The following is a 15,531-nucleotide window of genomic DNA, read 5'->3' as shown; positions in this document are numbered from 1 at the left end:
ATGTCATAGTTGTTAGTTTTTTTTGGCAATTAAGTGTGTCAAAAAAGTCGGATTAAGTGAGGTTGAAGTTATGGAAAATATTACAAACTTGCGAGTGTATTATAATGGTGAGGTTATACCAAACACACATGAAGGAGTGACTTCTGTTTGTGAATGTCCGTTGTCATTTGCTATTCCATGTACCATGAGTTTTGTAGAGTTGCAAAATGGGCTTGTAATAACATTCAAAGCCACATTTCGAAAATAGTGAGAAACATTTTATACAGGAATGTTGTACAAGTATTTGGTGGGCTGATACAGTTTCAAAGAATGCCCATCACTGACGATGCCAGTATGCAGCAGATGTTATGTATTTATCAACAAACCCGATTTCACGTTCCGATGATAGAGCTGTACGTTGAGTTCAAACAGCAGTCGAGGTTGGACGCGGTTGGCGAGGAGGTCAATGTTGATGAGTTCGGGGATATAGATTGGGAAGAAGATAATAATGACAGTGAAGAGGAGTTCGAAGCCAATTATGAAAGTCGATGACGAAAACGACGACGGAGACTTGGCAGGAAATCTGGCAGTGCGAAATCAAGCGGATGCGATTGTAAGCCAGCACCCATTTGGTGTTCCGTCTTTTATGGGAACTCTAGATCTTGGAGCCATACATACCCAGTAATTTCCTGATTATGTGAACATGGGTATGTTATGATTATTAATTCAAGTTACCTATAGTGTTTATTTTATTTGCCTTGTCTGAATGATGGTGGTGCGCATGTCGTAGGTGAAGGCAACGCTGCGGTGGAAGATGGTGGGTTTAGTATCGGAATGAAATTTGGTTTAAGAGAGTCGGTGATATTTGCAATCAAAAGCTACACTATCTCTAGAGAAGTTGATTACACTGTGTATGAGTTTGAGCCGCAGACATTTTATGCGAAATACAAGGGTTATGGTGTAGGGTGCGATTGGCTTATCCGAGCTAGCTTGATTCGAAAGAAAGCTTGTTGGGAGATCAAAAGATACAATGGCAAACACATGTGCACCATGGGCATGATTTCACAAGATCATGCCAAGTTGAACTCAGAAACAATTGCAGAGGCTATTAGGCCGTTGGTTGAAGCAGACCCCTCGATAAAGGTGAAGTCTATTATTGCAGAAGTTCAATCCAGGTTCAACTACATTGTAAGTTACCGCAAGGCTTGGTTGGCAAAGTAGAAATCTGTCGCAAAAGTTTTCGGTAACTAGGAAGTTTCTTACCAGACTCTGTCAGTATGGTTGAAAGCAATGACTGCGAAGATGCTAATATCTCGTGTTCAAATTAAAACGCTCCCTGTTTACCGTGAGAGTGAGGAGGTTCAAGGTGTAAGAGTACTGCACTGCATTTTTTGGAGCTTCTATCTGTGTATTGTAGCATTTAGACACTACAAGCCACTGGTGCAGGTTGATGGCATGCACTTGTACGGAAAATATAAAGGTGCACTTCTGGTTGTGGTTGCACAAGATGGGAACCAAAACATTATGCCCATTGCATTTGCGATAGTTGAGGGTGAGACCGCAGACAAGTGGGAGTTTTTCCTAACCAATTTGCGGAGTTATATTGTTACTATTGATGGCGTGAGCATTATTTTTGACCGCCATACCTCTATCAACGCTGCAGTAGCTCGCAGTAACGGTGCATGGTCACCACCAAGAGCGTGGCACTGCATCAGGCACATCGGGTCCAACTTCTTAAAGAGGTTCAAGGCTCCGTATTTGTATAAACTCGTGGTTAACACAGGTATTTCATTTCGCTATTATGGTCCTATTGATAGTAATTTTGTGGTATCTGCTTATGATTAAATGAATTGTTCAACAGGCTACTCTAGGACGAAACATGAGTACAACAAAACTACCAGAGGTTAAAAGAGCGGGGTGAGGCATAGACTCAGTAGTGCGATGACATCAGTGTAATGGGTGTTGGCATTCGACGGGGTCATCGCTGAGGACATATGACGACAAACTTGATAGAGTGCATAAATTCTCTCTTGAAATGTGTACGCAACCTTCCTGTGACTGCTGTTGTTAGGTCTACTTTCTCCGAGGCTCATGAACGTGTCTGCAACGGATTCACGTATTCAGAATTTGCAACTAAGAGAGTTGAAGAAAGCTTTCAACGTGCAGGAAACATTGTGGTCAATCGGTTCGATAGGCACAATGAGATGTTTGAGGTTCGCAAATGCAAGATGGTTCCGTTTACACTGTTAACCTTGCACAACGACACTGCGACTGTGGCAATTTCTAGGTCGAGCGACTCCCATGTCGGCACGTTCTTGCATGTTGCGCTAACAAGCGTCTTGATTGGCAAGTATATGTGCATGACGTGTACAAGATGTCTAAAATTTGCAAGGTGTACAGAGGCGAGTTTGTTCAGATGGGTGACCCCTCTACGTGGGATAGATATGAAGGAGTGAAGGTGATAGCCAACTAGACATTGAGGCCCGCGACAAAAGGAAGACCGAAGTCAACCCGCTACTTGAATGAGATGGATTCGCGGGATATGCATGGTCCCACCGGTGTACTGTATGTAGACGCAAGGGACATAGCCGCAATCGATGTCCTCAGCGCACAGGTCCAAGCTCCACTGGAGGTCATTAGCGGTTAAGCTTTTTTGTGTAACTTTGTTATGACCTACTTCACGATTGTGTGTAACTTTTTATGTAACCTAGTTATCTATTTTAAACTAGTTAACACTTATTAATAAATAAATATTTTTAACCTCCTTGTGTAACTTTTTATGTTATTGCGCAGTTTATGTATGTATGCGGTAAACACTGAATAATAACCGGATAATCTCAAACAGAGTTATATGAGAACAAAGCTAAATATATAATAACAATAATACTAAACAGAATCATCTAAATATACAATACTAAATACAATACTGAATACAACTGCAACAGACTACTTCTTCGGCGCCTTCTTCGAATACAAGGATGGGGTGTATTTGTCCGGTGGCACAATTTGTGTCCGTAAGTTATACGGATAACCCTGAGACACACCGCATCCAGACCACTGCCAAGTCAAAAACACCAAAATCTGGCATGCTCGTTCTGTCAATGTCATACAAACCGAAATCACTGATCTCCGGAGCACTCGCTCCACCAAGATCATACCAGTGCTGAAAGTCTTGTCCCAAACCTCTCTCTTCCTCCTGTGGGTATTCATTCAAATTAAACAACTGGGTATGCGGTGGTGCCGAAGGACCGGGATGATCTACATGACCCGGCGATAGATCCGTGTCGAAGTCACTGGCATGACCTGATGTGGCGCGACGACCAACAGACTGTTGAGAAGGAGCAGGCCATTCTTGCACTGGCATCAGAAATAGATAAGCTGTATCTCTTAGGACCTGAGACAAGCTGAAGGTGTCAGATCCACCCAACGGACTAAAATGACCATCAGCTGGAATTACCATCTATGGTATGTAGGGCTCAGCAGCCTGATGTGGTTGTGATTCCGATATATATGGTGCTTGTTTCTCATATACCGAAAATTGTTGCTGTTGGCCGTAGTCCGGTGCCTAAAACTACTGGGCATATGCCGGCACCTGAAATTGCTGCTCATATGCTGGCACCTGGTTAACAATTAATTAGAATTAAAATTAATTAATCATAATCATAATTGATAAACCCAAATAATAATAATTAATAATAATTAAATACGGTAAAAAATAATAATAATACCTAAAACTGCTGCTCATGAGGGAGAACTTGTTGCTGGGGTCCATCTAGTTCTTTCTGTTGTTTCTGTGGTTCATTCACTCCAGCCTTTTCACCTGCAACTCTATCTGACAGTCATAGGTGAATTTCGTACTGCTGTGTGTACCACACGTAGTACATTGGGAGAGGATGAAAGTCAACAATCTCTTCCCGTAACTGCAATGTGTTATAGTGGTCAGATCTCCACATGTCAGGGGCAGAGCTACATACATAAAAAGGGGGCAATGGCCCCCCTAATTTTAATTTTTTACATATAAATTATATGTAAATTTCAATTTAGCCCCCCTTAAAATTTTATTTTAGTCTTATTTTATTATGTAAATATTTTTAGCCCCCTCTAATATTTTATCTAGCTCCGCCCCTGCCACATGTTAACCCATTGACTGTAAATCTCTCTTCAGTCATGGTTCTATGGGCCTGTCAACCGCTTGTAATGATCACGACCAAGGTCGAATGACGGGTCTGGTGGAAGCTGTTGCATCCCAAACTGTCGTCTAACTCGATCTGTCGTCTGCCACTCTATGCACTCAAATGACACTAGCGGCGACTTCATAGAGCACATAAACAAATGGACAACAAGGTCATCCGGAACCCCCCACTTCCATATACGGCCGCCATATAAACTGCACATTAGTTACCAAGAGGCCAATTAGAAAAATTATTCTTCTGAATAAAAATATTGGACATGAACTGTTAAAACTTACATCGTCGACTCCCATGTCATCGAGTCCTCACCTAAAATGTGCAGTAAGCTTCCGTATGTATCTTGTATGCCGGCACCAATGACTCCACCTAAACAAAATTAAAGCAATTGCCATCAGAACAACAACAGCAACAATAATAACATTAATAATGACTACAACAATAATAATAATAACAGTTAAAAAGAATACCGTCGCGCAAGTGGAATCCCAACATCGACGAGCTGGTCGCGGGGAATAGGCGCCAGGAATGACATATTCTCCCACGCCCAGACAAATAGAAGTATGAGTGGCCCATCCATCTCTTTATAGTTGAATCGGGATGCACGATACAACGATCTGTATAAATGTGCCAGACTGATTGCCCCTTAACTGTATACTGAAATCTAGTAGAAATCTCAAAGTAAAGACAGAAACTTCGAGTTCAATGAAGTGGTTGACTTATCCGGAAACACGATCGTTCCGAGCACGCAGAATATGTGAGCTCGGACGTACCGCTCAATAGACTCCTACGTGTCACACGATTCGGTGTCTCTGCACCGCCGGACCCATGCCAGATTAACCTTACCCAATACGTGATCTTGTGGACCGTGCTCCCAACCGAAACACGCGATGCAGTTCTCCACCAAAAACTGGTGACTGCTGTCTGATCTACCTGTAACGGACTCCCCATTAATCGGGAGGTCAAGAATATATGTCACATCTTCCAGCATCACCGTCACTTCACCGACTGGAAGATGAAATGCGTGGGTTTCCTGCCTCCATCGTTCCACCAAAGGACTCAGGTGTGTCAAATGGCCTCTCATTTCGCCTACTCGCAAAACGTGTTGAAATCTAATAAGTACTAGTGACACTGCAGCTACCTCGTTAAAGATCTCTGACAGATCTAATTTTTTGGACAACAAATTTTTAATAGTCTACAAAAAAAGTATAATAATTATAATAATCACAACAACATTACTCATGATAGTAATTATTATAACAAGGTTACTAATAATACTAATAACAATAATAATAATAATAATTTAATAATAACGACATAATAAGAATAATAACAACAATGCAAGTGACGACGACGACGACGACGACGACGACGACGACGTTACTCATGATAACAATAATAATAATAATAATAATAAATTTATTAAACACTCTTCTTTATTTTAATTAACTCACATTATTATTATTATTATTATTATTATTATTATTATTATTATTATTATTATTATTAATAATAATAAACTATTAAAAATTAATAAAAAAATTTTAAACAATATTTTTTATTTTAATTTATTACACAAAAATGTTAATCACATAAAATTAATACTAAATTATTAAAAAAATTATAAACGGTATTATTTATTATAATTTATTACACAGTACAGTTATTATCATAAAAATTAATAAAAATTTATTAAAAATAATAAAAAATTATTAAAAAATAATACAAAAAATATAAAACATTAAATAATAATAATAATAATAATAATAATAATAATAATAATAATAATAATAATAATAATATTTATTATTATTATGGTCCTCTACAGTGTTTTTCAAAATTAACTAATATAGTAATCATCATACCATTTTTTTTCTCCCGAGAACTTAATACTACTACTAATAATAACAATCCAATAATAATAATAATAATAATAATAATAATAATAATAATAATAATAATAATAATAATAATAATAATAGTTAAAATATGAATACATAAAATAAAAGTAAATATATTTATTTATTAATCATAAAAAAATTTTAAAATTTTTTTATTATTGAGGATAATCCAGATATTTAATAATATGTTCTTTCGGTTTGGTAAAATCACGGACCATTTTTTCTTCCTTCACCGTATACTTCTTCTTCTCCTACACTTGCTTCTTCACCCTTGCACCTTGCTTCTTCAGTTTTTTTTTTTCACTCTTTATTTCTCATTCTCGTTTCACTCTTTTTCAAAAAAGGTTTGTTCCCCTATCTGCGTTTTAGTTTTGGCTTTTATAAACTAGATTTACCACCCTCCATGACACATGTCACGCATGCAGCTAGGGTGGCTGTCAAACGCAACATGCGCTTTGCCCCACACGACTGACAAATGTAATCTGCGTTTTGGCTTCTTCAATGCTGGTCAACAGCTGCTCCTATCTGCATTTAGGGGACACAGATCTATATTTCGTAACTTAGTTGTTTTGCCCTGCCAATCGCAGGCTGCATTTTACAGCATGCTACACTTTCTTGGTCTTCGTCCCAGCCAAAACGTAACCTGCGTTTTATGCTTTCTGACAATAGCAGCTCTACATTTGTGCATAACTCGCCATATATTCATTTTTCAGCATTTCACCATTATTTTATTCATTTAGAAATTAATTTTTGTCATTATGTGTTGTTATTTACCATTTTTCTATTTCTACTTAATTGAATGATTTTAGTTTTTTAAAAAACTTAGAACAAACATAAATCCTTTATTATTATTAAAAAGAGAATTCTATAGTATATTTTTTACCATCCTTTTTTAGTGTAATAAAATTACATGGTATCTATTTTTTGCTGAAAAACAAAAGAGAGGTATTTTCATGGTTTGCCTGGATATCATGTTAAATGATTTCAGATGTTTATTTTTTGTCCATATTAAAAGTTTTTGATGGCTTAGAGAAAAGGGATTGAATTTATGACTTTTTTTTAGTTTGATTAATTAATTCTCAAACCAGAAAATAAAACTAAGCTTTTGTTCAAACTGCGAGATGGATTATGTACGAGACAATTTCATTTTGTTTCATAACGATAAAAAAAATAGAAATAAAGCAGGGAAGAAAAAAATGACACAGCCATGTATCCTGGTTTATGTACTTTGTGCAATGTAGCCTACATTCAGTCTTCACCACATTAGAGGTGGAATTTTCACTATCTTTTCAAGTAGTACACTAATTTCTAAGGATTCAACTTAATTCTATTAGGGAGAAATCAAGCTTCTACCTAAATTTGACTTGACTAGGTTCACTCCCTAGACTCACAACACACTAGGTGCTCACCCAACTTAGCAAATGATACCTCTCAGATACAAAATACAAAACAGAAATATAATCAAAAGAGATAAAACATAAATATTGACTTTTCTCTCAAAATTACCTCTCGTTTTCTTTTTCCTCAATAACTTTTTCTTATTGCCTCTCATATATGTTTTTTTCTATTGAAGTGAAACAAATAAGATAAAACATACAAACAAAATATTCAATCATGAAAGTGATAATGTTGAACAACTCTAAAGCTATGATGAACCACAGTCAGCACTCTCATATGTAGCTTTCTATCCTGGCAGAATGTTCTTTTGATGTAAAAACACTGTCCAAAATATTGAGCAAGAACAGTAAAAAAGCTCTCAATCAAACACAGATTCTAATTCTCTCTCCTTGAGCCAAACCTGAAGTTGATTTTTCTTTTTTGTATGGAATATAGTTGCCAAGGCTAGGGTTTGTTGAACTAAGTCAACTTATTGAATTTTGAAACCAGCTGAAGTCTTTCCTTTGTTTTCATCAATAAGATAATAAAATTCAGGAATTGAGATCAGAATTAAGCAACGCAGAAGAAAGATGAGCAGAAGCAACTTCATTGATTTGGATTTCTTAATGAGTTTGCCAAATTCAAATCCTTAATCTGGTGCTTTGGCTCCAAATTTCAATATCAACCATTGATTTACAGTAGAACAAAGTAGTTTTTATTATCTTCTTGTTACCCAAAATGCTTGTGCAGAAGAAAGATGAAATTAACAAGTAATTGACTTGCATGTTAATAAAAATCTTTTACCTATTTCTTCTGATTTGTCTTGACTTGAGCACATTAATTTTGGCTCCATTTTGATTTGACATAGTCTTCAAGATTTATTTTTTCCTTTTCTTTTTTGATGATAGATAAAAAAAGTAAACTCCTCTTGTCTTCTCTGTGCTTTACCCAAAACCACAAAGCTTCACCTACATCACATTATTTTTCTCTTCATGAAGCAAGTGAATTGAGTTGTGGACTTGGTCCCAATCAGCAGTTTTGGATGCACATATTTTTTTTATTGGGCTGTTAGTTTTCTTTGTTTGGGCTGCACAATAAAACTTGGGCCTAAGATGGTGATGCTCTAGTTTCAATAGCTTATAGAACTCTTGTTTCTTTTGGTTAAAAATAAGCAACTTTATTTCTCAAAATTATCACTATCCGAACTGATTTGGATATAGTGCAGCATCAATGAGTCTCAATATATCTTTTTGTTGGATTAGAAAAGGCAACAACTTGTAGCTTCATTCACTGTTCAATTTGCCCAAAATATTTTATCAATTTCAATTATTATATGGGCCTGCACAACCAACACTCACAACAAAAAAAATTTTGGACTTTCAACCTTTTGAGTTTGGAAAACTAATTCAAGTGATGAACAAACATTATTTAACGATTGTTTATTTAATGAGTTTAATTTGGTATGTAGAAAATTATTTAATCTTCTATGGCCCAAGGAACAATAAGGCCGAGCCCAATCACAAACCAAATATGAGAAAACAAGAAAATGAGCCCAAAAGGCCACAAGCTTCGTACAGTTACCTACTTCCACTCTTGGTTACTTGGACTTCAAATTCATTTCAATTAATTTTATTAAAACTTTTACCGAAAGCCAAAAGTCCTCTCTTCTCTCTCCTCTCTCTCTTCACTTCGGTCACGTCACTCACTCAGCAAGTAAGAAAGAAAGAAAGAAAAAAGAAAAGTGCAGAGGCTATGGAGCATTGAAGGACAAAAATCTTGTTGCCAAGACGAAGCAAGAAAAAAGGGCTACAATCGAGTATTGAGTTACATTCGGTCAGAGCTTATAAAAAAGCATCTTCCCTCATTTGTGCTACACCAAGAAACCAAGAAAAAAATCACAAAGTCTCAAGCACGGAAGAAGCAACCATGGTTAGAAGCTCATCAACGCTCAAAACCAAAACTTAGAGCCAAAACAAGGCTCTACGGCCAAGATTGAAGAAGTTTGAAGAAAAATGTTGAGAGAGAATGGGTAAACTACATGTAACAGAGACGGTTTCTCTCTCTCCTCTTTGATGAAACCGCTGCAAGATTCTGATGATGGAGAAGAAGACAGCGTTAAGATTGAACATGATTCAACCTTGGAAGCTTCACTCTTCTATATTAAGGGTGAACGGCCAAGGATTGAAGGCAAGGAGAGTACGTGAAAAGCACAGAGTTCAATTCTCATAGCTACCCAAGCAAATTGAGTTCTTCTCCTTCATGTTGTTCATTTATTATTTCTTTTTTCTCAGTTTAGTCTGTCTGAGTCTCATTGAAAAAGACAAACATGGTGATGTTTGTAAGAAAAAGCCAATGAGAAGTAAAAGGTAATGAGTTAAACTGTGAGAAAAAGCCATAAGATGTCTCAAAGGTTCTTTGTACATCTTTCTGTTTTATATCATGATCCTGTTAGGATTTTCTTACAAGTTGGGTTAGCACTTTGCTATTGAAAGCTAGGTAGAGTCCTAGTCAAATTCAGACTGGGTTAGAATCTGAATTTGTCCCATATAGGATTGGGTAGATCCTAGGGAAGCATTGGTGTATGTAATCTTGTGAAAGAGATAGTGAAATTCCATCATGATTGTGATGGAGACTGGATGTAGGCTACATTGCACTAAGTAGCTGAACCAGGATACATTTGGGTGTTACTCTTTCTTTTAAACTTCACTTCTGTTTTTGTTACTCAGGAGACAAAATGAAAATGTCTCGCATCTCGTTACGAGATAAAAGTAAAAATATCTCCTAAGTTTCTTTGAAAAAGCAAAAATAATATTCAGCAGAAAAAGAAGTTAAGATTCAACCCCGCATTTCTCTTAGCCACTGATAACCAACACAACCTAACCAAATATATGTTTGTCATCACTAAAAATATAATTATTGTTTCTTAAACTCAACACACATAATGCATACGGCTCTGGTTGTTGGTTGGGTCAGTTTGATGACTCTATATGAATTAAACAGTTTTTTTATCTTTCTAATCTTATTTTTGATCTAATGTGGAGACAATATATGTTTGTTATATTTTCGGACTTGTACTTTTTGACGGCTATCTAACATTTGGTCTATTGGAATCTAAAAATCTTTTGTGATAAACGTACATGCAAACTCTCTTTGGATTTTTCAAAAATTTTTAGAATTTATTTATATTTTGCAGGAGTAGCTTATTTTGGTTTTGGCGCATTTCATGCAACAAGATTGTATGATCCTGGAATATGGGTATCCGATCCTTATAGTTTTTCACATAGGCTGTAGAAGGTTTTGATCCTTTTGTTTCAGGAGAAATAAGCTCTCCTTATATTGCAGTAGGAACATTGGGTATATTGGCGGGCCTTTTTCATTTTAGTGTACATCCACCTCAACGTCTATACAAAAAATTGTATATAGAAAATATTAAAACCGTCCTTTCTAGTAGTATCATTGTTGTATTTTTTGCAGCTTTTGTTTTTGCTGGAATTATGTGGTATGGTTCAACAACAACTCTAATTGAATTATTTGACCCACGTTCGCTATCAATGGAATCAGGGATACTTCCAACAAGAAATATATCCACGAGTTAGTGCTGGGCTAGTCGAAAATAAAAGTTTATCAAAAACTGAATCTAAAATTTTTAAAAATTTAATTTTTTTATGATTACATTGACAATAATCCTGCAAATGGGGTTTATTTAGAGCGGACTCAACGGATAATGAAAATGAAATAACCGTTAGTTGGTTAGGACATCTTATTTTTATTTAAAAATAAAGAGAGGTGTGAATTTTTTATAAGGCGTATATTTATTTTTTTTAAAAAACATTTTCAGTTATTTTAATAGATGAAAAAAAAATTATTAAAGCCGATATTCTTTTTCAAAGAACAAATTAAAAATATAGTGTTCAATAAATAGATGTAATTATTGAGTTCTATGGTTATATACTCAACGAAATTAGTTATAATGATCCTGCTGTTGTAAAAAAATATGTTAAACGTGTTCAATTGGATAAAATTTTTGAATTAAATCGTGCCATTTTAAAATTAAATAGGGTTTCTTTATAGCAGCCAAAGGGGTTTATTTTCAGACATACTTCGCTTGCTCTTCCCTTTTTTTTTCAAACACATTTGGCATGGTGTTAAAATTTTGTTTCGAGATATTTTTACTGGCATTGATTTTAATTTGAACGTTCAAATAGAATTTGAAATATTTTAAAAATGAGATGATGTGACTATAAAAGGCAAATAGTCTGATTCGAATAAAATATTATTCTTTTTATTATACTTTTATTTAGGATAATTTAAATTAAATTATAATAAATTTGATTCATCTTAATTTAAATGATTATATTTTTTTTCTCTAATCTAATAAACCGGCATGAAATATATATATATATATATATATATATATATATATATATATATATATATATATATATATATATATATATATATATATAATGCATTGCAGGTGTTCTAAGCAATGACGCCCACAAAACTTTAATAATAATAACAGTAATAATAATAAGTTTGAATATATAAACAAAAACTCATATGATTTTGCTTCAAGCAACTAAGCCGGAAAAGCAAACTAAGAGGTGGTAGCGGCATTTGACTAATTAATAACATAAACTCGTTGACTAATTGCATTGAATATTTTGCATGTGTTCACATTCATTTTATGTGGTTTTTCTAATAATTATTACTTGAAATTTAGGTGAATTTACCGCAGTCCCGCCCACGAAAGTCAGAGTATATCTTTATGTTCAACAAACAATAAATTTATAAAAAAAGTTTAATTATAACCTATAAAATATATTCAATTAAATTTATGTATTTATATAATTCTTAAATAGTTAAATATGTATTATTTTTCTCTAGTCATAATTTATTTTAGGGTAAAATATATTTTTTATTTTTAAAATTTGATAAAAATTTTAAAAATATTCTTAAATTTTATTTTATTTTAATTTTATTTCAAAAATTTTCGATTTACATTAAATATATTTTTAATAACTAAATTTTTAAAAAATTTAAGACCAATTTAACAATAATACATAAAAATTATATTTAATTTGCTAATATTAAAAATTGTTCTTATAAAATTATTGTTAAATTAATCTAAAATTTTTTTAAAAGAATTAACATAAAAAATATATTTAATATAAATTAAAAATTTATAAAACAAAATAAACTTAAAAATATTTTTAAAATTTTTATTAAACTTTAAAAACAAAACATATACTTTATCCTCTATTTTATTTTGGCTATTGGTCATGCTTAGTGGCTAAGCCATCCATATTCCTCTCCACCATTATGTTCATTTTCTACTTTAGTAAATAAATACTACAAGTTTGTTTGACTTTCCACGGTTAGACATGGTCAATGATGGACCAGCATTGGTCATTTATGTAGAATGACACGTCTAGGATGTTTTTTATTGTTGTCTTTCTTGGACAACAAGCGAATCAATTGAGATTTTGGCATCACAATTCACAATTCAACAATGATAATCAATCACATCAGACTGACATATGCATTTATTTTATGTATTATAGATGATCATTAGACTCAACAATTTCCTCACTTTGACATTGAATCTCTAGAAAATTTTCATGGAATAAACAAGTGTAATTTCGCACTGAGGACATGGTGTTGTTGAATCGTTCAAGTGCTAGTCATTTTCATCTTCGTGTATGTATGATTTTGCTTGCATTATTTTTGAAAATCCTTGCTTAACCTATCTTATTGTTTCATCAATTCTTAGGCCTAATATAATAATCAATGGATTCATCATGATGATAACCCGAGATTGCTACTCTTTTTTGGGGTCAATAGGAATTTGGGATTGATCCATATCTTAGCATTACGATATTTTTGTGTAAGCAAACTTTTAATTTTTAGCATCTACTATTTAGGTAGGAGAAATTTAAAGGTCAACATTTTTATTTTTTAGTGTAAAAAAGTAAAAAGTTGTCTAATTTTAGTTTAAAGACAAAAATTAAAAAGAATGTCAGTCATCTAATATTTTTATGTAGATATATTTAAAATTAAAGTAAAAATATGTAAGATACACTTATAATTCTATCAACTTTATTGTTAGCATTTTAAAATATAAACTGAAAAATGTCATTTATTTATTTTTGGTTAATAAACGGCGCCATAAAAGTATCTTTCTACAATTGTACTCTTTTTTGGACATGCAACAGTTGTGTTAAAAATTACAGTGAGAATATGGGTTGGGCTATTTAATAAACATTGTAAATTGCAAGGCCCAAATTTTTCTCTAGATACGCATCAGGTAGGCCCAAATACATTGAGCGTAGGGTCTGGAGAAATAAAAAAGTATAAAGGTAAATAAACTTTGTAAGTGAGGCCTAGTTCAATTGGTAAAATCATATTCCTCTTAATACACTGTATTTGGGTTCAAACCTTAGTGAATATGTCAAATGTTGAAGGGGATCGATTTCATACTCTCCTAATGTTTAGAATTTTAAAATTCCTTTGCATTATTAACATTGTAATGTACGGCGCAATATCCTAGATAATTCTATTAATAAAGCTTTTAATGTATATTGACAAAATTATTAATTAATTAATATATTTTTTTTTGTAAAACTACCAATACATTAATTATAACTTTTAAAATATATTTTTAATAAAATAACAATTATGATTATTATAGAATTTTTTATTTTGATGATTTACTATTGAAAATTTAATATATTCTATTAGTATATAAATTATTAAAATTATTAAATTCATTTATAAATTCTAATTAATTAATAATATTTATTTTTATTTATTTTAATTATTTGTTTGATATTATAACTTATCACATAAAATTTGAAATTTTTTAAATAATAATTTAATTATTTTAATTACTAAAATAAATAATTTGTAGCGTACTTACCAATTTATACTATATTTATTTATTTCATTTACATACGTATATTTTTTCAATTTTCATATGTCTTATTTACACATAAAAAATTATCTCATTTATAATATAAAACGATATATATGTATTTATAAATAATTAAATATAATTTTTAAAAATAATAAAAAATATTAATAATTTAAATTAGATCAAATTTTGTAAAAATGGAATGTTTCAAGTAATAGAAAAGATAAACGATTTTAAATAATAGAAAAGATAAACCGTCCATTTTAAATAATAGAAAATATGGACACGTTAACACGTCTACTGTAAAAATACATAAGTGCAATTCAGATAATATTTCAAATTTTTAAATGACAAAATTTTTAAATTTTTTATGTACTCTCTTGAATAATAATTTTTAAATTTAAATTATATATATTTCAAATTTTGTTTGTCATATGAGAGTGTATAAAAGTTTGAAATATAATTTAAATATAGGTGATTTATTTGATGACACAGTTAACGAAGATCACGATTTTATTGGCATAGAATATAAATTTTTTTCTATTTAAGTTGGTTGTACAAAATTTGTTACAAAGTTTAATCCAATTTAAATTATTAATATTTTTTATTATTTTTAAAAATTATATTTAATTATTTATAAATACATATATCTCGTTTATACTATAAACGATATAATTTTTTATGTGTAAATAAGATATATAAAAATTGACAAAAATATACATATGTAAACGAAATAAATAAACGTAGTGTAAATTGGTAAGTACGCTATAAATTATTTATTTTGATAATTAAAATAATTAAATTATTTATTTAAAAATTTCAAATTTTATGAGATAAATTATAATATCAAATAAATAATTAAAATAAATAAAAATAAAAATTATTAATTAATTAGAATTTATAAATGAATTTAATAATTTTAATAACTTATATACCAATAGAATATATTAAATTTTCAATAGTAAGTCATCAAAAAAATTATGTAATAATCATAATTGCTATTTTATTGAAAATATATTTTAGAAGTTATAATTAATGTATTGGTAGTTTTACAAAAAAAATATTAATTAATTAATAATTTTGTCGATATACATTAAAACTTTTATTAATGGAATTCTCTAAGATATTGCGCCAACGTACATTACAATGTTAATAATTTAAAGGAGTTTCAAAA

This window comes from Arachis hypogaea, chromosome 4 (genome assembly GCF_003086295.3).
Source record: "Arachis hypogaea cultivar Tifrunner chromosome 4, arahy.Tifrunner.gnm2.J5K5, whole genome shotgun sequence".
NCBI lineage: Eukaryota > Viridiplantae > Streptophyta > Magnoliopsida > Fabales > Fabaceae > Arachis > Arachis hypogaea.
Note: the sequence above shows the minus strand (reverse complement) of the source record.